This window comes from Panthera pardus, unplaced genomic scaffold (assembly GCF_024362965.1).
Source record: "Panthera pardus isolate Hobbes unplaced genomic scaffold, ASM2436296v1 HiC_scaffold_17, whole genome shotgun sequence".
Taxonomy (NCBI): Eukaryota; Metazoa; Chordata; class Mammalia; order Carnivora; family Felidae; genus Panthera; species Panthera pardus.
Genome location: NW_026526732.1, coordinates 140,387,037 through 140,409,105, shown reverse-complemented (window position 1 = coordinate 140,409,105; position 22,069 = coordinate 140,387,037). Strand labels below are relative to the sequence as shown.

Here is a 22,069-nt window from a genome sequence, read left to right as displayed (position 1 = left end):
ACAAGGCTTTGTTTTTCTTACTCACAGCCTGTGGGTTGGGCTCAAGGCTACTCCACGTTCTCCTTGGGCCAGCGAGGCTATCGCTGGAGCTCAAACAGCACAAACGTTTTTCATCCTGTGCTCTGCTCGCATCCATTGACATGCCATTGGGAGTCAGGTGACCAAGCCGGCCACCAGCGCGGTGGGAACGTGGAGTCACGTGACACAGGGTGTGGGCGTAGAGTCGGATCACCAGGAGGAAAGAATTGGGGCCGACGATCCAATCTGCCTCAGTGCTACACAAGTAGCCATTGAAATTTCCTATATACAGTTGAGCCTTGAACAGCACAGGTTTGAACTGCACGGGTCCATGTATATGCAGATGTTTTTCAATACGGTACAGTTCTGTGAACGTATTTTTTTCTTCCTTATGATTTGCTTAACATTTTCTCTCCCAGATGACTTGGTTGTAAGAATACAGCATACAGGGCGCCTCTGTGGCTCGGTCAGTCAGTTAAGCATCTGACTCTTGATTTTGGCTCAGGTCACGATCTCACGGTTGGTGAGATCGAGCCCTGTGTTGGGCTCTGGGCTGACTGTGTGGAGCCTGCTTGGGATCCTCTGTCTCCCTCTCTCTCTCTCTCTCTCTGCCCTTCCCCCACTCATACTGTCTTTCTCTGTGTTTCTCTCTCTAAATAAGTAAATAAACATTAAAAAAAGAATACAGTCTACAATACACATACAGAATATGTGTTAATTGACTGCTTATGTTACTGGTTGGATTCTGGTAACAGCAGGCTATCAGTAATAAAGTTTTCGGGCAGTCAAAAGTTATACCCAGATTGTCAACTGTGCAGGAGTCAGGCCCGCACTGGTCAGGGTCACCTGTGGCTGAGCGGTATGAGCAGTACCCTATGGTTGCTGAATGTTTGTTTCCAGAAGTTCTTTCCCTGCCGCTAGCTCATTTGCATTTCCCCAACAATCCTCTGAAGGAGGTGTTGTTAGCCCGTCTTTCAGATGATAAAAGAGGACTCCCAGAAGTGATGTGGCTCAACTAAATGACACAGCTGGGAGAGGATGAGCCACGACTTAAACGGGGCATCCTGGGCTCCAGGTCCAGAGCTACGTGCTGTCCCCAACGGCTGCTGTGGCAACATGGATCCACCCCCGTGTGCAGGGTGGGAGAAAGCCACGGGGTCTGTGGATGGCTGACATCGAGAAGCACTCCTCGAGCTGGGCTGGTGGCAGAGGAAGGGAGACAAAGGCTGAAGTCTTTTATGTGTTCGAAGAGTACAGTTGAGGAGTTTTGTCAAACGTATCTGTGTTGTCAACGCCCAGACCAAGGTAGAGAGCCTTTCCGTAATCCCAGAAGGTTTCTCTCCTGCCCCCTGCCAGGCCACCCTCCCTCATCACTGTAGATCGGTTTTGCCCGTCTTTGTGCTTGATATACACGCAGTCACACAATTATGTTCTCCGTTACGTCTGGCCTAGTTTACTCGGCGTAATGTCTTGGGGATTCATCCCTGTGGTTGCATGTAGCATTAGTGTGCTTATTTTTATTGTAATGCACATTCCATTGTAGGCATTAACCATAATTTAATCCATTTTCCTGTTTCCAGACATTTGGGGTTGTTTCCAGCACTTTGGCTATTACAGCGCTGCTATTCACATTCGAGGACAAGTCTTTTTTGTGAATGTAGGTTCTCACTTCTCCTCGGGTACATCCCTGGGGGTAGAATTGCTGGGTCCTGGGTGGGTGTCTATCCAGCTTTATCAGAGAGACTGCCGAGCAGTTTTCCGAAGTACTTTTACTACCATACACACCATTAGCAAGATGAGAGAGTTCCAGGTCCTCTCTGTCCTTGCCAGCATTTGGTGTGATTGGTCTTTTTCACTTTAGCCAGGAGGAGGTAGGATGTGAGGAGGTATCTCGCTGTCGGAAGGTCCACTGTCAAGGCCAGTTCTCATCTCCTTGGGACTGCCCTGCATCTCCGGGGGTAGGGGGGGAGGGGGGCGATCCCTAGGCTTCTTTGACCAGCAATTCCATCAGTGGGCTGCGGGCCAGGTTCTGCTAAGGGGAGGCACTGGCAGGAGACTGGAAGGCAGGTGGAAGAGGAAAACCAGAGTATGTCTACCCCCTGTGTTGCCTCCAGCCACATTTCCTCCATGGCCCCATCTCCTGGCCTTACAGACCCACTCTGGTTGCAGCTTCGGCTGGGTGACAACCCCCCCCCCCACCCCACCCCCGCCCCGGTTTCCAAAAACAGCACTTCTTCCTTTTGTCTCTCTAGCCTAGGAGCACTAGCGGCTTCCGCCCAACTGTTTCACCAATACCTTTTGGCTTCTCAGCTCTCCCATTATCCGTGCAACCATTTCCTGCCTCTGGGATCTTATATTCACTGTTCCTTCTACTTAGAATGCTCCACCCCCCCCCACCCCCCCACATCTACATGGCTCTTTGCTCGGATGTCACCTTCTCAATAATGCCTTCCTCCCCTGACCATCCAACTTACAATTAACACACGCAGTCCCTCTGTCCTGCCTTATTTTGCTCCACAGCAATTATCATCTTCCTTCACACTTGATGCATTTTATTTATTTATGTTCGCATCGCCTTTCTCCATGAGAGTGGAATTTGCTGTCCGTTTTGTCCACTGTGGATCCCCAGTGACCAGTAACCAGCACAGAGTAGGCAACCAGACATCTGTTGAGTGAATAAATGTGGGCAGAAAAAACAGAAAGTCCCAAGCTTCTGAACTGGGACACTGGAGTTAGGGTTTCCCCGGGCATCTCTAAATCTCATAGAATCCCAGTTGAAAGGGGCCAGGGGAGGAATGTGCTTCATCGCTCTGTCCCCCTGCCCCCTTTTCCTCATGGCCCAGCCACTTCCCTGGGAAGAGGTGGGCCAAGCAAATTTCAGGAACTCACACATTGAGAGCTCTGCCCTGGCCCCTTCACAGAGGCCCAGAGGGCTGCTTCTGAATTTGGCTGACAAAAGACACATTTGGACACAAAAGCCCCTCTTGATTAAAGTACGTCTTTCATTGGGAGTGGATGGGGTCGAAGGTCAAGATGGTGCTAGCCCATATTTTTAAAATGAATCTTGACCCCTACCTTACAGCATACACGCAAATCAACTCCAGCTGGATTGCAGATACACATGTGAGAGATATGACAATAAAGCTTCTAGGAGAAAGCAGAATATCTTCATAACTTTGGGACAGGCAAAGATGTCTGTAAAAGAGACCCCAAAAAGCACTTTATTGTGAAAGACAAACATTGACAAACTGTCCAGCATTAAAATTAAGAACGTCTGTTCATCAAAAGACACTTTGAAGGGAGGGAAGAGAAGCCACAGGGTGGGAAAGGATATTCGTAGAACGTCTACCCACCAAAAGACTCATATCCAGGAGATTATATTTCCTACAAATCAATAAGAAAAAGATGGAAAACAATAGAAAAATGAGAAGACTTGAATAAGCATTTCACAAAAAGAGGATATCCAGCGGTGCCTGGCGGGCTCAAGTGGCAGAGCATGTGACCCTTGATCTCGGGGTCATGAGTTCAAGTCCCACATTGGGCATAGAGTCCACTTAAAAATAATAATAATTATAAAAAGGAGAAGGATGGGGCGCCTGGGTGGCTCAGTCGGTTGAGCATCCGACTTCGGCTCAGGTCATGATCTCGCGGTCCATGGGTTCGAGCCCCACGTCGGGCTCTGTGCTGACAGCTCAGAGCCTGGAGCCTGTTTCAGATCCTGTGTGTCCTTCTGTCTCTGACCCTCCCCCGTTCATGCTGTCTCTCTCTGTCTCAAAAATAAAGAAATGTTAAAAAAAATTAAAAAAAAAAAAGGAGAAGGTGAAGCAGACAGAGACAGAGGAGGAGGAGGAGAAGGAGAAGAAGACAAAATTGTTTTAAAAAGAGGATATCCAAATAAGTAATAAATATAAGAAACACAATTCATTAGTCATCAGAGAAACACAAAAACTAAAAACCACAATCTGATACTACCCTACATCCAGTAAAGTGCGCTGGATGGGAATAGAAGTTGGCTTAACAATTACCGAGAACTTCCTGGCGTTATCTAATGAAACCGAACACACACATACCCTACGACCCAGAAATTCTACTCACCAGCGAATATTCATGGCAACATATGTAGCGGCCAAAATCTGGAAGACTCAGCAGTAGAACGCAGAAGTAAACTGAGGTGTATTTGCACAATGGACCATCACAAAGTAATGAGAGACGACGTGCTATTGTTACCCACGATGACTGTAAATGAATCTTGAGCGAGAGAGGCCAGGCACAAAAAGCGTACATCCTGACATGACTTCGCTTACATGAAGTTCAAATGCAGGCTAAAACAAATCTATTGTATTAGAAACTAGTGTGCACAGCGCCTGACAAGGGGCACAATGAAATATTCCAAGGTGGTAGTACCTGTCCCGATTCTTCATCTGAGTGCTGGTGACCTGGCTGTGTTCAGTTTGCAAAAGTCCATCAAGCAGGAAGCTTACAATTTATGCACATGTGTATATGTATATTACACATCAGTAAAAAATACTATGTTTACTAGAAGTGTTAGACACTGAGGAGAACAGAGCAGTGGAAGCAGCGACCCAGAGTGGGAGGGTGGCCAGGGTAGGGGCTGGGGAGTGGGCTTCTGCACTTGCCTGTCTTAGAAAGCCTGGTCCCTTCTCCTCTGGCCCTGCGGCTTCCCCTCGGGTCTGGGGGCTGAGATGTCAGTGTCACTATGGAAAACACAGGAGGGCAGGCAAGGAACGTGGGTAGGGAGGCAGCAGCCCTGGAACACAGCCCACCTCACCTCTGAGCCTCAGGAAAATAAGGGGGATGCTACCCCTGTTGGTTGCAAAGAGCACAGGTCAATGAACCGGGCCGACTGGCCAGAGCCGCCCGAACAGAGGCCGTGGTGGAGTCCTATCACGTGAGCCTCTGCTCGCAGGTATCCAAACAGCAGGAAAAGAGAGAGACCCGATTTAAACCTGGAGGTGAGAGAACGCCACGAGGGAGCTGAGATGGAGGGCATCATGGGACATCTGTGCGCCGTTCCCCATCAGCCCAGGCTACCTCTCATGGCCCGAGCGTCTCATTGCACTGATGAGAATTCTCTTGAACAACAGACAAATTTTTCAATAAGCAAGGCCCCCGCACAGAAGCCAGCTGCCTCGTCTGGTCTCAGCAGCAGACGCCATGATGTATTCCAGGATGGAGTTGAGGAACGGGCCTCTGGAAAGCCTCCGCGTAGTGCGGTCTGCCCCCGCCATGGTCGGGCCTTCTTTGTCCCCCTGCGCCCCCCCCCCCCCCCACCACACTCCCAGCATCGTCCTGTCTGCAAAACCCAGGTGTCCCCCTGCCCTTCAGCCTGGAATGTTCTCCTTCACCTCCCTCCAGTGAGACACTCATTTCCTCCCTGACTCACTCCCCTTCCATCTTCTAGAAGCCCCGCCTCCATGCCTGTGCTCCGCCCCCTAGACAGTGAGCTTCGTGGGGAGCAGGCTGGGTGTTTTGTTCACCTTGGTGTCTCCTGGGCACCCAGCACGTAGGAAGGGAACAATACATGTTCTCCGAAAGAAGGGAAGGAGGAACCTTCCTGTAACTGGAGTCAGATTGTAAGGGATCCGCGGGGCTCGGTCGCATGAAGACAGTAAGCTCCTGAATTCCAGGAATAGTTGTTAACAGAGGATAAATACCTTGGCCCCAAGGACCGATGTTGGCATTGATCGTGGACTGATGAGGGAAAATGTGGTTCAGCTGGGCCCGCGGTGCACAGATGTCTCCACCTGAGACCAGGCTACACATCCATCATGTCACCACGGCCATGGCCCGTAGTGTACCAGACGCTGTGCTAGGCGTGTCGTCCTGTTAATCCTGACGCCCCCACGAGGCGGCTACTATCACCAGCCCCATTTTACAGAGAAGGAAGCTGAGGCACCAAAAGAAAAAGCGATGTGTCCCAGGGACACGGAACTGTTAAGCCGCAAGGGACGTAAACTGGGGCTGGCCGACCCCCGAGCCGTTGTGCCAAGCACCCAGCTCACCGTCTCTCAGTGTCGCAGACCCATCTGGCCATCCTCACGGAGAGGCCTCCGCAGGGTGACTTAGGAGGTCAGGGTCCCCAGGTTTCATTTAAGGTGAAAGCGCTAAGTTGAGGGTAAAGCGCCGGGGGAGGTGGGCGAGGGCCGTAGCCCCGTGTGTACGTGCCTGTGCATGAGCGCGTGTGCAGGCATGTGGGTGGGTGTGCGTTGTGCGCGTGTGCGGGCATGTGGGTGGGTGTGCGTTGTGCGCGTGTGCATACACACGTGCACGGGTCTGTGTGTGGATGCCTGCGTGTGCCAGCGGCCGAAGGGAGGGGTCTGCCAATTAGGAGAAGGTGATCGATGTGAAACTTCCTCACACGGTCAGCGCACAGTAAATATTTGCAGAATTGAATTGAAATGCTAAAGAGAGTACTCTACAAATGTGCGGTGTTATTATTACTATTATCTCCAAATTGCAGGCCTCAGGAAGAGAGAGGGGCAGGTAGAGAGGTGGTGGCAGGGTCAGTTAGCTACCTGTCACCTCCAAACCGCGGTGCACGGACCCCCTTCCGTGGACTCTCTCCGAGTGATTCTTCCCCCTGAGCCGACTGAGGCAGGGATCTTGCAACCTGCGAGGACGGCAGTGACAGTGACAGCCATAACTAACACGCAAGCAGCCCTCTGTATGGCCCGGCCTCGCCCCTCTCTGCTCTCATTGTATTCCCAATGCACAGAGGGTGAAACTGAGGCTCAGAGGGGTTGACCAGAAGAACGTGTTCGTGGCTCTTGAGAACCACTAGAGAACAGGGCTGTACCTGTCCACCATCTACACCCCCAGTCCTCCTGTACAGCAGGAGCACATAATGGGGTAACAGGTGGTGAGGGGCATGCAACGGACTGAGTAATGGAGAACGCGAGACCCGAGCTGGGCACTTCCTCTCCCACTGCCTCAGTTTCCTCGCTGCAGAGTGGGGTCGAATCGCCGCCGCAGCAGAGAGCAGCTGTGGTAAGAGAATAATACCCTCAACTGCCTAGTAAGTCGTGAGCGTGCAAATTACGCAAGCTGTCACTGTAAACGTCCTGAAGGCTCACTGGAATCTGATTTTCACTTCTTCTCCCACCAGAGAGTGACGTCGGACTCGGAGGACTGGTGCAAGTTCAGGAATTATCTAGTCCAGCTCCCTCTGGGAACCGGTAAGAAAAATGAGACCCAAAGGACAGCACCAACGTCACATGGCTGGTAAGTGGCAGGGCCTGGATTGAAACACAGTTTTTGGGCTCTCGGGCAGGGCCTCTCTGCCCCTCCAGGCTGCTTCTGATGGGGACTCTGGCTGCCATCATGGGCCCAGCCTGGGGACGCAGGGGGCCCAGGGGAGGCGAAGAGGGGGAGCAAAGGCCCAGCCTCCAGAGAAGGGGTGGCAGCAAAGCCTGGGGGGAGCTCTTGGGAGACAGCCTGTCATTCATTAAGCCTGTCAACCCTCCTAGACTCGTGGGGAAAGGCCCCTGTCTTCTCCCGGCTCACCAACCCCAGCGGTCTTGTGGTCTCCTACGATCTGAGCCACTGACCAGGACACCAGGGGAGAGATCTGGAAGGCCATGCTGGCCCCCAGTGCTCTTCCTTGCCCCAACCACCCTTTTCAAAGGCCTGTGCCCTCCTCCTCATCTCCAGCGGTCCCTCCTGACGGCAGCCACGTAAACCAAGAGCCTACAAAACACCCGTGTCAACGTGCCTCCTCCCTGGAGGTCCAAGGCCTTAAAACTTAATAGTCTCTCAAATGCCGTAACGCTAGAGGGGGCTTTTATGGACTCAACAGGGATAACATTATGAAGGGCTTTAGCAGCCTACAGTGGGCCACCTGCCCCCAGCCCCTCACACACACTTCAGGGACCTCTGAGGATCCCCTCCACCATGAGGGCCATAGCCCCCCACTCCTAGTCCCCAGCCAGCCGGCTCCTCTGCGTTCTGACAAGGTTATTAGGAATAGTTCGCTGCAAACAGGGGCCTGGTGGGAGGTTGGGACCCCGCTGGCCCTGGCTCGATTGAAGCTAGACGAGTTGTGTGTGGGGGGGGGGGGGGGTGCTGGTCCAAGGGAAATATCTTGGTGACTAATGAGCGGGCAATTGAAAGCTCCTTCGTGTCAATGGAGAGCAGATGGGGAAGGAGGGGAGTTGCTGAGGCCTGGCCTCAGAGGTGTGGGTGGCTGGGAGGGAGGGGGAGAGGGGGCGAAGCCTGTGGGGTCAGCAGGTGGGGGATGGGGGTAGGAAAGGGAGGCGCAGCCTGCTGTCACCCAGGGAGCAACACAGCTCCGGGGGCCCAGATCCAGGGACTCTGGCAACAGCAAGAGTTAGCAGTGTGCCCCCGGTATGTCGTGGGCCAATCGGCTTTTCTTCTTCTCTACCAAGGGCCCTACTTTTCTACTCGCCGCCCCCCCTTCCTTTTCTTGTCCGCTCAGTGTCTCCTCGTCTGGCCTTGCCCTGCCCTCTTCCCCCACCCCTTCTTCCTCCCTGTTCCCCCTCCTCCAGGCCCCTTGCTCTGACTCCTGGGAGACCACAAATGGTGGTCAGTCTTCAGTAGGAGTGGGCAGCCCCCAGCCCCTCCCTCCCCGCCCAGTAAATAAAATACTAAATAACGCTAAACAAAATACCCTGGCTCACTTGCCGACAGACACACACTTATCCCAGGCACACATGCGTGCACACGCGCGCGCACACACACACACGCACACACAGAGGCACACTCACACATATTTTCTTCATTACCTCCTCTAATACTGTCTTTCTTCCATCTTGAGTTCAATGTTGTTTTTTTGTGTCTTTTCGACCCTCCCCCTCCACTTCCCCTCAATTTATTCCAGCTGTGAAAACCTTTTTCCCATCTCCTCTGTCACCCCGGCAGATAGGTGAGTGGCAGGCAGAGGAGTCCACTGCGCAGCCACCGTTGGTAATCGATGCCAGATGTGGAGCTGGCCCCCAGCCCAGCCCCAGGCAGGGCTCCCGCGCCCGGCTCCTGCATCTGGTGTGAAAGGCGAGCTGCGGCCCCGGGCCCGGGTCTTGGTGGGCTCAGGGGACGTGGTTGGAGGGGGGTGCTGGGCCCAGGGGCCCCCAGGAGGGAGCAGGCCAGGGTGCAGAGGATAGGATGTGGGAGCCCCTTGGAGGAAGAAGGTGGCCACCCAGCAGGCTGGCCGGGGTATGAGGCTGGGATGCGAGAAGCTGAGACAGCCCAGAGACAAGACGGGGAGAGCCGGCTTCCCTTGGCCCCTTGTCAGCCATTTCACTCCCTGGGGGAAAAGGTTTGGGGCCGCTGTTGTTTACAAACGTCTGTATTTGGGAAAATAGAAAATGCCAATTAAACATGCTAGAACCCTCCACAATCATTCTACCATTCACGGTACAGAAAAAAGCTAACATTTGTGGAGTATTTTCAGTGCTTTCTGAGCCATTGCACATGAATTCACTCATTCTCTTGTTTCGTTTTCAACACAGTCACATGAGGTAGGGACCATGATTGGCCCCATTTTACAGATGCAGCGAAAGAGGCCTAGAGCATCTAAATGGCCCGCCTAGAAAGCGGTGGTAACAAGACTTGAACCCAGACAGTCTGGCTCCAGAGGTGACTATTAGGCTCTCAGGAAAAGACTTTAAAATATGAAAAGGTCAGAGCTAGAAGGAATCTGGTGCACACCCTCACCCTAAGGAAGGAATGGACGTCCAAGGAGGAGAGGCGACTTGCCCAAGGGCACACACAGTGAGTCGAATCCAAAGCAGGGCTGAATCCCAGAGCTCCTGGTACCTGTTCAGACCCCTTCATACAACACCACCATTCTGACTCAGACTGCAGACCCTTAGCCAACAGCCAGACTTCCTGGAGGAGGTGACTTCTGTAGGGCTTAGGTCGAGATGAGAACCAGAGACTGACAGAGAGGCAGGACACAGCACCTTCAGTGGAAAGCTTTCTTCCAAAGGCCAGCGTGTGGGGAGGCAACACCAAGGTGGGGCTGGCAGACAGTATTAATTCTATTTCTACTGCCAGGCATTGGAGGTTACAAAAGAGACTTAGAGCCAAACTCTGCCCTCAAAAATTTTTAAAAACAAAAGAGAAGAGAAGAGGAGAAGAGAGGAGAGGAGAGGGGAGGGAAAGGGAGGGGAGGGGAGGGGAGGGGAGGGGAGGAAAGAGAAGAGAAAAGAAGAGAAGAGAAGAGAAGAAGAAGAGAAGGAAGAGAAGAGAAGAGAAGAGAAGAGAAGAGAAGAGAGAAAAGAAAAAAGAAGAGAAAAGAAAAGAGAAAAAAGGCAAATGAGATAGGGAATACCACGAGGGGCAGCAGTATGCTGTTTCAGATACAGTGGCAAGGTGACGTTTGAGCAGACCTCTGAAGAGGCAAGGGAAGGAGCCACGTGAACATCTCGGGTAAGAGTGTCCCAGGTGGAGGGATGGCAAGTGCAAAGGCCCTGAGGCAGGAGTGTGTTTAGCTGGCTGGGTCCAGAATACAGGGAGCAAGGGAGAGAATAATGGGAGGCAAGTGAGAGGAGGGAAGGGGACAGATCATATAGGGCTATGATAGGGTCAGGCTTTTTATTCCCAGGGCAGGGGACGCCATGGAGGGATTCTGAGCAGAGGGGAGACATGGGACCCGAAGGAAAGCAGTGGAGGTGGGGGGGAAGTGGTCGGATTCTGGGTGCATTTTGAAATTAGAGCCGACCTGATTTCCTAAAAGTTGGGTGTGGGTGTGAGAGAGAGCCGGCAAGCCCGACTCCGGTTTTTTTGACCAAAGTGACTGGAAGGATAGAGCTGCCTACGAGGATGAGTGTAAAGGAGCAGGTTTGGGGCAGATCAGGAACTTGCTTTTGAACCCACTGAGTTCCAAGTGGCTGCTCTCGGGACCACAATGAGTCACGTTGGAGACTGAGGCAGTAAGGGGCGATCAGGGAAGATCCTGTCCTTATGTAAAATTATAGTAGCTTGTTCAGCGTGATTTTTTTGGCATTCATTTTGATTTTTTCAGATAGTACCTCAAAATATTATTTATCTTGATTACTGAGGTTTGGGGCCCCCACTTAAGTCTTGTATCCTCGTCTAGGTCCTGCCTGGTTCAGATATCCGCGCGGAATGCAGGGGTTGGGCCAGCCTCCCTCGATTCCCAGACACTCTCCGTCCACAGTGAGCAAGAGGTCCCCCGAGGGGAATCTGTGGCAGGAATGTGACCTCAAGGGTGGCCGCATGCAGCCAGGAGGTGGTCCCGAATGGAGAACGTGGCCAGGGCAGGCAGGGAGAAGAGTTGGTTTGGATGTGTGGCTGGCTGACCTAGAAGCAGCCAGAAGGGTGTGAGTCCATCAACTCACCGCGCCCCACCCGGGGCCCCAGTGATGGATGGCATCTGTCTTCTGCTTTATTAAACTCACGCCGCTCAGTTCAGCCCTGGATTTGCAAACGGCTTAATAAGCATTTGGAAGGGATCGGGGGAGGGAGGCCGGGATTTCAGGGGGTTACCAACCCAGACAGGAAACAGGCTTGCGCCCAGAGTGGGCCCCAGGAGGGAGTCAGGTGTCCGGGTGGGCGACTGGGGGGAGTGTTTGGTTTCACAGAAGGCACTTGGGAGCCCCAGAGGAGGGGGCCACGGGCCTTTGGTGCCACCCCTCCCCCAGCACAGTTGTTACCACACATTAGGAGTTCACAGCACCCAGAGGGGTTTTCTGGGCACTTTGAGAGGGCAAGGGGTTGCAGGAACTGACCAAGGACGGGGGAGGGAAGAGGCGGTCCCTGTCCTCCACAAGTTCCCAGCTGCAGGGGACAGTGGGATACACAGCACTGACGCCTCCCCGCCCTCCACACACACACACACACACACACACACACACACTTCCTTCCCACTTGTGAACTTCTACAAACTCCATAGCATGTGCCATGGTTTGGAACCTTCTGCACAACCCTGGCATGGGCCCTGAGTGTGGGTACCCGGTGCCGCTTCTCTCCTGAACGACGCTGGAAGCCCCCAGGGGAAAAGAGGGGTCCTCTAAAGCCACCTTCTGTCTGCACGGGCAGCTTGGGCCCCCCTGACTCAGTGACGTGCAGAAGCCAGTTCACACGGGCTTGCCAGAGCAGACCACGGGTGGGCATCTCTTCCGAGCCCCGTCTGGTGAAGGGCGCCTTGGTAGCTTGGAGTGAGCCATGGTGGGGGTGTTTACACCAGGGAAACTGGTGAGTGTTTTGTTTTTTTTTTTTTCCTCTTGGAGATCCAACTGTTGAACACATACCTGCCTACCTCCGCCCTCAGCCAGAACCACAAGCCCCTTCGGATATATAAAAATGATCCCTTCTTCCTGAAAAGGTTGCGCGGCTCCTTCTGGACCGTGGCAACTGGGACTGTGTCTCTTCTTAATAAGGACAGTACCTGGGGTGGTTAAGTCTCAAATGTCTGGGCTCAGATCGTGGCTCCACCACTGAATAGTTGGTGATTTACCATGTTCTTCCGTTAGATCTTGGAGGGGTTGTTCTGAGATTTCAAGGAGGTGACACTTGAAACGTGCTTTAGACCGGGGCCTGTGCCCGGTAAGTAACCAATAGATGTTAGTCCTTGCTGTGGGTCTTTGGTGACGCTGAATACCTTGCCCTACCCTGAGCCTCACAATCACCCTTGATGGAACTGCGACTGTTATCCCCATTCCCGTAGATGGGGAAAGTGAGGCGAAGGTGCGTTCATCCCTTCCTGAAGTCACGTAGTGACCGAGCGGGGGTCTGAACCCAGGGCTGTCATGTCCTCACGGCCCTGCTGTCTCACTACTGTGCCACCAGACCTATCCAACATGGCAAACACAGGGCTGGGGACTTTAATCACGGAGGAAGTGGCCCTCGGTTTCCCCCCCCCCCCACCCCCACCCCACCCCCGTCTCCTTCTTGCCAGCAGCAGAAGTGACGGACCCCCCTCCTGTACCACCCCAAGAAGAAGCCTCCTCAGAGCGCTGTCCCCCAGCACCTCACCTCCACACCTGCTCCTCCAACCCCCAGTCGCTCCAGAGGCTGGGAGCTGCCTTATCCAGGAACCTCCCACTTCCCCTCTGGCATTTTCCTGCCTACCTCTCTTCCAACCCACTACCTTTGTCTCTGGGCCGGTTTCCCCGCCTGTCTCTCTCTCTCTCTCTCTCTCCTCTCTCTCTCTCTCTCTCTCTCTCCTCCCCCTGCCCAAACTCCCTCTCCACCCTAGTCCTACCAAGCTGTAGGAACCAGGTCGAGAGCTGCCTGGCTCAGCAAGGGGCCAAGGCCAGGGTCCTCAGCCCCGGCCCCAGGGAGGTCAAGGGCCCAGCAGGTTTTCCGCAGCATCCCTTCCAAGTGTCCTTTTATTTATTTTTTTCTTGCTTGCCAGTTTTAACCATCTCTTCTTCCTTTTCCTCCCTCCTTTTCCTTTCTTCTCCTCACCCTTGTTTGTGTCTTTGGTATCTCTGTCTTTATATCTTCCGTCCTTCCGTCTTTCTCTGCTCTTGTCTCTCTATGGGTCAGTCTGGTGCCAAGTGTGTATGTGCATGGTTCTCCCTTTGTTTTTTTTGTGGATGTCTGTGGGTCTGTCTGTCTGTCTGTCTCTCCTCCCCCTGTCTCTCCCTTTTCCCAACATCCTGGAGTGGGGGGGGGGGGGAGGGGCGGCTCCCCATGTCTCAGAGTCTCTAACTCTACCTCAGTGCCTTTCCTGCTCTGTGTGTGTCTGTGTGTCCGTGTGTCTGTCTGCCTCTGACTCCGCCTGTCTGTCTTCAGGGCTCCCCCCCGCCCCCCCCCCCCCCCCCCGTCTCTCTCTGGCAGCATTCTTTAGGGCTGCACTTTGGAGGCTCCCGGAGGAGACCCCCACTCACCCCTCCCAAAGTTCACTGCCTTGTCAAATGGAGCTAATCTCTTATGGGAGGAAAAAGCCTCATTCAAACTGGGGGGCGGGGGGGGGGGGGAGCGGAGGGGGAAGGGGAGGTCTCCTTGGCTGCAGCCTGAAAACACCCTGGCCCATAATACCCCTTTTGTTCTAGGCTGGTGGGAGGGGGTGGGCGGTGGAATGAAAGAGGGGGGATATTAAAGGAGCAGGTGAAAGACATGTGTCTTCAGCAGCCAGAGATAAGCGCTTACCCCCTTCTAATCTGACTGAGGCCTATTATCTTCCTGCCACAGTCATTACTATTAATATTAAACACCCCCCAACCCAGCTAGAAAACAACCTGAAGGGGCTGACTCCCAGCCCCAGCCAATTCTGGGGCGGGGGGGGGGGGGGGGGGGCGGCGGAGACCCTGCCCTGACACCTCCTCCTCCAGGACCTGACCACCTCCACGGTCTCCAAGCCCCCTTGAACTCCCTAGGACATCCAGCCCCCAAGGCGGCCCCCTTCTTCTGCCCCTCCCCCAGCCCCACCCAGTAGCCTCTCTGATCCCTAACCCTTTCTCTCTCTAACAGACACCCCCCCCCCCACTTCACCGTCATTTCTGGGGGTATCTCTCTGCCACAGCCCTCTTCTCTGCACACCTCAGGATAACGTGAGGTGTTAGACAGAAGCCATGTAGACGTTTACTCCCCTGACTTTGACATCTGACAGAATTGGATTTGCATTCCAATGCCAGCATGTGCAGGCTGGGTGACCTTACCCCTCTGAGCCTCAGTTCCTCACCTCTAAAATGGGGGCAAGTTACCTAGTCCTTATGACACGGGAAGCAACAAATGAAGGACTCCTATATGCTCGATGCATTCGAACGGCTCAATAAACAATGATGGTAACTGTTGTCATTTGGACCAAAAGCGACCCAGGGCAGAAGGTCTCCTCATTCACTCCTTCATCAAGCCACCCAACAATCACTACCCATGCCACCCTCCCCGTTGCACGCCGGAAATATGGGGGTGGAAAAAACAATTCCTGCCTCCAAGAATTCACAAGCGGGTGACTGTGAGAGACACGTAAACAGGTAAACGCATCATTGCAGCGCTGGATAATATGAACCACAAAAGAAGCTAGTAGAAAGAGCTTTGGGAACAGGGACGGTGAATTCCCTCTCGGTGGGTGATGTTGTGTCTACGCAACCCAAGGATTAATTGCCTATTCAGTGTCTACAGGGCGGTGAAACCAGTTACGACCTTACTCACGTCTATGGTTATAGCTCTCAAGAGGAGAAAGTCATTAGGTTTCTGCCAGGAGTGGCAGAAGGTTTAGCGGGGGGCCATACGTGGGGGCCCCCTTCCCAGCTCCCAGGGCCCTGAATTGCAGGAGCTGGCCTAAGGAACCTGCAGACACAGGAAGAGGGAAATTGAGAGCTGATGTTTACTAAATGCCTTCCTCTGAGACAGCCACTGGCTTGGGTGTTTTGGTCTCCGGTCACTCACTCCTTACCACAGCCCCTCTCCCCAGCAGGCATCATTGTACCCATTTCACAGGGGAGCAAACAGGCTCACAGAGAGCAGGTGACTTTCCCTAAGATCCCACTGCTGGAAAATGGAAGAACGCGTCTTCCTCTCTCTGGTTCCCAAATCCACATTATTTCCGTACCGAGTGCATCTCAAATTTCCAACCCCCAACTCATCCTTACCATCAGAGAAGCTTGAAAAAATTTGCAAGGGGATGAGGAAAGCAACCTGCTTACAAACCCTGGACTCTTTTGCTATCTTCTATTTTATCTTAGAAGTCTATATGAATTGTGAATTTTAAATTTTACTCCATAATATAGCTATGTGTGCTATAAGTAAAAATAATGTTTTAAGATGTCATTGATAGGGGCACCTGCGTGCTCTGTTGGTTGAGCATCTGACTCTTGATCTCAGCTCAGGTCTTGATCTCAGGGTTGTGAGTTCTAGCCCCCATGTTGGGCTCCATGCCCAACATGGAGCCCACTTAAAAAAAAAAAACAAGAAGAGAGATAATGGGGCGCCTGCGTGGTTCAGCCGGTTAGGCATCCGACTTCGGCTCAGATCATGATCCCATGGCTCGTGAGTTCAAGCCCCACGTTGGTCTCTGTGCTGACAGCTCAGAGCCTGGAGCCTGCTTCGGATTCTGTGTCTCCTTCTCTCTCTGACCTCCCCTGCTTGTGCTCTGTCTCTCTCTGTCTCTCAAAAACAAATAATAAACGTTAAAAAAAAATTTTAAACAAAAGATAAAATGTCATTAAAAACTTACCCAAGGGACTCCTGGGAGGCTCAGTCGATTAAGGATCCTACTCTTGATTTCAGCTCAGATTATGATCTCACGGTTCATGAGTTCAAGCCCTACATCAGGTCCTGTGCTGATGGCAGAGTCTGCCTGGGATTATCTCTCTCTCTCTCTCTCTCTCTCTCTCTCTCTCTCTCTCGTGCGCGCGCACTCTTTCTCTGCCCCTCCTCTACTCTCTCTTTCACGCATGCTCTCTCTCAAAATAAATAAACTTAAAAAAAAACATTCCCCAAAAATCTTGGACTAAAATTTGAGGCTCTAAGAACATGGGCCAAGTTTATTCTGTTCTGCCTCCTTATGGGAGGGCGTTTGTTGTTTTGTGTCTGTTTCTGTGACTTACTTATTTTATAACTGGAAGTTTGTACCTCTCAATCCCCTGTATCGATTTCACCCATCTCTGTACCCCCCTCCCCCTCGGGCATCCACCCTCTGGGCACAAGCACCAAGCTGAGCCAATCATTGCACGCTGTTTTCCTAGCCACTTGATTTGCCTAAGAGGTGGGCACATGACTGAAGCTAGGCCAATAGGAGTCTTCCTCTAGGATTTTATAGGCAGAGGGTGTTGGAAGTCATACATGCTCTCTTTCTTCTGGGCAAAGCCCTGACCTCCCTCTCCCTCCCCACTCCCAGTGGGGAGGGGGCTGGTGGGGGGGAGAAGCTATTGTACACTAAAACACATAGCCAAGATATGGATGAGGTCAAGAAAGAACGCAAGAGAGAAAGCTGATGGTATCTTTTGAGGCATGACAATGTCTAAACTGTGCCCACACTCCCACCCCATGTGTGCGTGCACACATACACACACTCCTTCCTGGTTATTTGAATCAATAGATCCCTTCCTTTTGCTTTAACTATTTGGAGATGGGTTTCCATTACTTGTTTGCTAAGCAGCACCTCCTGGAACACTCAGTCCTACTGAGCTCCTCCCCGCTGACCAGCACCTGCTGGCAAGAGAAGGACCAGGGGCCCCACAGGCTTTGGGATTAAGGAAGCTCAATTTATATGCCACACAGGTGTCACTTCTTCCATCAGGGACCTCTAGGGGCTCTCCCTCACAGTTTTGGAACCAAAAGCAGAGGGATGATAGGAAATCTATTCTAATCAGAGAGCTCTCTGCTGTCTTCAAGGAAGACTGCCCTGGAAACACATCCCAGGACCCCCTTCTCTGAGCTGTTGCAAGTTCTTTCTAGCTGCTTTGTCCTGCCTTAGTGGGAGCTGGACAATATCGATCTTTCTTCTGTTCTCTTCCTTCAGAGGCTTCACTATTCTTTTGCCCTTGTTCGGTTCATGCAGGCTGTGTGTACTATGTACTGGTTAAGAGCCCAGGCTCTATGGGGCGTGTGGGTGGCTCAGTCAGTTAAGCATCTGACTCTTGATTTCGGCTTAGGTCACGAGCTCACAGTTTGTGGGATCGAGCCCCACGTCACACTCTCCACTGACAGCACGGAGCCTACTTGGGATTCTCTCTCTCCCCCTCTCCCTGTCCCTCCCCTGTGCATGCTCATGTGCTCTCTCACTCTCTCAAAATAAATAAACATTAAAAAAAAAAAAAAAAAAAAAAGGAGCCCAGGCTTTAAACAGGATCAAATCCTGGCTCAGTTACAGTGTGACTTCGAGCAAGTTGCTTACCTTCTCTGGGCGTCAATTTCCGCATCTTGGAAATGGGAATGATTCTATGAATTAATTAATGCATGTCAAGTGCTGAAGCCATCCCTGGCACACAGTAAGCACTCAACAAATGTTACCTGTGATTATTATATGCTAATGCTGTGTGTCTGTCTGTGTCTGTGTCTGTGTCTGTGTGTGTCTAGCCTCCTCCATAAGGCTGCGAGTTCCCTGAGCACAGGAGACAAACCTTGTTCATCTCTGAAGGCCCAGACTCATTGAGAGGGTGCTCGAAAGATGTTTGTTCATTCAACGAATGGTAAATGAACGAAGGTTGTCGGCTGAATACTCTGAGAATTTGAATCTTGATTTCGGTCCTCAGGTCTCTCCATAGCCTCATGTGGGTAATCTTTAATTCCCCCTACCCCTGCCCCCCAGAGGGACGCTTTGTTAGGCAGACGAGGTCTTGCCACAGAGTAACAAAAGAAGCAAAAGCAGTCCGCTCTGCCTCGGGTATGGCCCTTGATGGTGTCCCAGGCTCTGTCACAACACCACACAACGCTGTGAGGCAGACAGGGCAAAGGTCGTGACAGATGAGTAAACTGAGGCTTAGGGCAGTTATAGGACTTTCCAAGGACAGACACAGCTGGCTTGTGTCCCAGCTGAGGCCAGAGCCCGGTCACCAGACCGCTGGACTTGGATAGACCTCTGTCAACCACATCCCAGTGGCCAGATGCTCTCTCCCTGTTCCATCCTGGCTGGGGGCTGGGGGGCGGGGTGGGGAGAGGAAGGGGAAGCCCAGAGCCCAGGCGTGACAGTGACTTCAGCACACACAATGGCCCATTGTGCCCCCCACACACACACAACCGCGTCCCCCCTCCTCCTCCACCACGCCCAGCACACAGCGTCCTGTTTACCTGCCTCCAGGACCTGGCTCCGTCTCAGGTGCCACTCCAGCTGGGCCTACGCATGGACACTGCCAAGCCCTCTGCCCACGAGCCTAGGCCTGGCAGTGGCACCTTCCTGGGGACTCCCCCCAGCCTTTGTCCTATCACCATGCCCTTCTACCCCACCACGGTCACCCCCTCTCGGCTCCTAGCACTGCGGAAATGGTTCCTGATGATCAGAAGTGGGTCCTCAGTGACCACAAGAGCCCCCAGCAAGTGTGCCTCCGGGAAGGAAGAGCTTCTCCCAGCCTCAGAGGTGGGAACTGCTATTGGGGAGGAGGCACATTGGGGGCTCAGTGTCAGCTAGACTTAGAAAAAGCTTGCTCTCCTGCCCTCCCCCTCTCCCTCAGCCTGGGTTTCTGATGGGGAGGCGGCAGCATGGGAATAGCCAGCCTGCCAGCCTCTGGGGACAGGAGACCCATATAAGGTGCTCTCTTGGTCCAACTGGGATGCCATTCTCCCACCAGTCTCGGAGGTCAGAGGTCAAGGGTCAGGGTACCACCAAGACCTTCAAGGACAGACTCCCAGCCCAGAGGACAGATGGAGAGGCACGGATCTTTAGGCCTAGGTCCTGTTCGGGGGGTCAAGAAGCCAGGTGGAGGTGAGAGGGGGAAGCCTGGGGAAGGAGTCAGTTCAGCCACACATTCTCGAGGCACTAGGACTGTGGCAGAGGAAGAAGAGGAGAAGGAAAGATGATGGACAAGAGGGGCAAGCAGGGAGAAGGACAAGGGGGACACCACCGAGAAAAGCCAAAAGCTGGCGAGAAGTGGGAGGGCAGAAAACCATACCCTCAGATGCCCAGCCTCCAGAAAGGAAGCTGAGGTTCCCCCAGCTCGGAAGAGAAGCACCAGAGGCTGCGGGGGAGTTTAGAGAGCATCCAGTCCAACCCACTTGCTTTATTTATGAAAAGCCCAAGGCCCAGAGAGGGGACGCGTCTTGCCCAAGGACACACAGCAAGTCAAGGCCCAACCCAAACCGGAGGCGCAGAACAGCGGCTCCAGGCCAGAAGACTCTTCCTGACTTTCTGCTGAAAGGGGGGCAAAAAGAGCCTTCCAATGGTCCTGCTCTGTCTGGCTTCCAGAGATGTAAGAGCCAGAAGAACGGCCCTCATGGCTCCCCCAGCCTGGAGCCAGGTTTCAGAGGGAGGAAATGGCACATTAGCGCCCACCAGCCACCACACACAGCATTGTCTACCTGGTGTCGCATGAGCCCAGGTTTGACAGGCTTTCTATTTTCCGCATCCATTTCTTCCACCACGTACTCTGTGTGCCCAGCACTGTGCCAGGCCCTCGGGTGGGGGGTGGGGGAGCAAGCAAAGGGAGAACAGCAGGAGAGCTTACAAGGTGGTCTGCCCATATCCTTTGGAAGAAAACCAGTTAAAGTGGACATGCATTTGGAGCTCACCCCAGGCCAGCTGCTCATCCTCTCTGGCCCCCATCGGATCCTCACAAAGCAGTTACTATTGTTGGTCCCGCTTTTTAGATAAACTGAGGCTCCAAGAAGCTATGAAGGCCTGGATCCCACAGAGCAGGAAGCCGAACCGTGCCATCTGGCTTCAGAATCCTCGTTCTTACCCACCAGGCTGTACTTCCCCTGATGCTAGAGCAGTGAGCCCCTCCCTCCCCCCCCCACCACCACCCTGAATCCATCACACCCGTCCTTCGATCTGATCGGAGCCCAGCTGAGGGACTCCCTTCTCCCTCAAATACGTCCCTTGGGCCCTTGTTTTCTGCCTTGTCTTAGAATTAGTGGTTGGCATGTCTGTCTCCCTGGCAAGTTTAAGGGCAGAAATGGTCTTTGATCATCTCGGAATCCCCAGCACTCAGCACAGTGCCTGGCACAAGGCAGGTGCTGAGCTGGAAGATGTGACATCTGCATATGAACAGAAGATAAGTCCCAGTCAAGGCTTAGGCCTTGGGGTCCCATCTGTCTCCAACTCCTGATCCTAGCGCACTGCCTGGCATACAGTAGGTGTTCATAATTGCCTACTGGAATGAGCACAGTCAATATGGAGGATGCTCCGGATATAAGTCTTCTGTGGGTCTGGAGGGTGGGGTCAGGAGGTCTGGGACTGCATCTGGATTGGGGTCAGAACTGAGTGTCTCTCCTCCAGAAGTCTGAGGCCCAGCCAGGCCTCCAAGAGAGACTGCAGAGGACTGAGAATCAGGAGGTGGAGGGGGGTGGGGGGTGGGCAGCTGTTTCTGGGGACTTTGCAGGAAGTCAGGAGTGGCAGGGGTGGGGGACAGTGGTGGGAGTGGGCAGGCTGGAGCTGGTGTACATTTCCCAGCCTCTTCTGTTTACAGGTGCCTGAGGACACTACCCTGGGCCTGTAACGGTCACTACTAACTTTGTATCCCCAGGGACAGGGCAGGGGAGCCACAAATGGTGGTGCCTTGGGCTCCAAAGTCTAGAAGAGCCACAGAAACTAAGAGATGGACAGAAAGAGGTGAGGAGAGAGACCCAAGGAGGCTTCTGGGGAGGAGAGGGAAGGTTACCGCGGGAGGAAGTCTGCACTCCCAGCAAGCCATGCCTCTGGCGGCAACCCCACTGGGCTGGGGTCCCAGGGATTTATTGACTAATCCTCAATGATACACTCTCCCTGATTTATTCTCTCTCTGGCTAGCACCCTCACAAGATCCCATTGTCTCCAGACACCGCTGGCCCAGGGCCTCCACCGCAGGGCCTCCTGCCTCCCATGCATTTCCGGGGGGGGGGGGGTGTAGAATGGAGGCGCGCCACCACCAGGCACCGAACCTTCGCTTTGCTCTCCCCGCCCGAGGGTCAGGCTGCCAGGCCACGGGGCAGTGCCAGGCACAAGGCTGACGGCACCTAGTCAACTCGAGGAGCTGCCGGTGAGCAGGGTGACTGCCCGGGGCTGCTGGCATTTGTGCCTGGCTGATGCAGTGGCTCCGCGAGTCTGAGGGGGGAGGCAGGGGCGGGTGGGGGCGTGTCACCAAGGAAGTGGGTGTCAGGGGTGCTGAGCGAGGGGGCAGAGGAAGGTCAGAGTGGAGGTTTTCACTGATCCGAGTGGGCGGGAGTAAAGAGAATTCATAAAAAGTTTCTTTCTTCTTTAATGGTCTTTTTTCCCTATCCGAGGGCCCGGGCGCGGGAGGTGAGGGAAGACGGGCGGGGGCAGGGCAGGCCCTCCACAAGTGACACTTAATTCCCGGTCTGGACTGGGCCGGCATTTGAAAGCAGCTAAATTAGCAAAACAGAAGTCAACTGTCGATTGCTTCATTGGAGGATTAAGTGTGATAAATGGGGGGTTTGTTCGCTCCCAGGTCCAGATGTTGTGTCTAAGTGAGGGTTTTTTTTTTTTTTTTTTCAAGTTTTTTTTTCTTTT

At 53.3% G+C, this 22,069-nt stretch overlaps 2 long non-coding RNA genes across 2 annotated transcripts; one reads left to right on the top strand and one right to left on the bottom strand.

Annotated features, from left to right (window-relative positions):
- Positions 1 to 1,973: 1,973 nt before the first annotated feature.
- On the bottom strand, positions 1,974 to 3,306 carry LOC109271804 (uncharacterized). The gene is made up of 3 exons (XR_002082123.2): positions 3,094 to 3,306; positions 2,493 to 2,683; positions 1,974 to 2,074 (listed from the first exon to the last, which is right to left on the bottom strand). It is a non-coding gene; the product is annotated as an uncharacterized LOC109271804 (long non-coding RNA).
- Positions 3,307 to 10,289: 6,983 nt separating this feature from the next.
- On the top strand, positions 10,290 to 11,430 carry LOC109261770 (uncharacterized). Its single transcript, XR_002077517.2, has 2 exons — positions 10,290 to 10,425; positions 11,096 to 11,430. It is a non-coding gene; the product is annotated as an uncharacterized LOC109261770 (long non-coding RNA).
- The last annotated feature ends 10,639 nt before the right edge of the window (positions 11,431 to 22,069 follow it).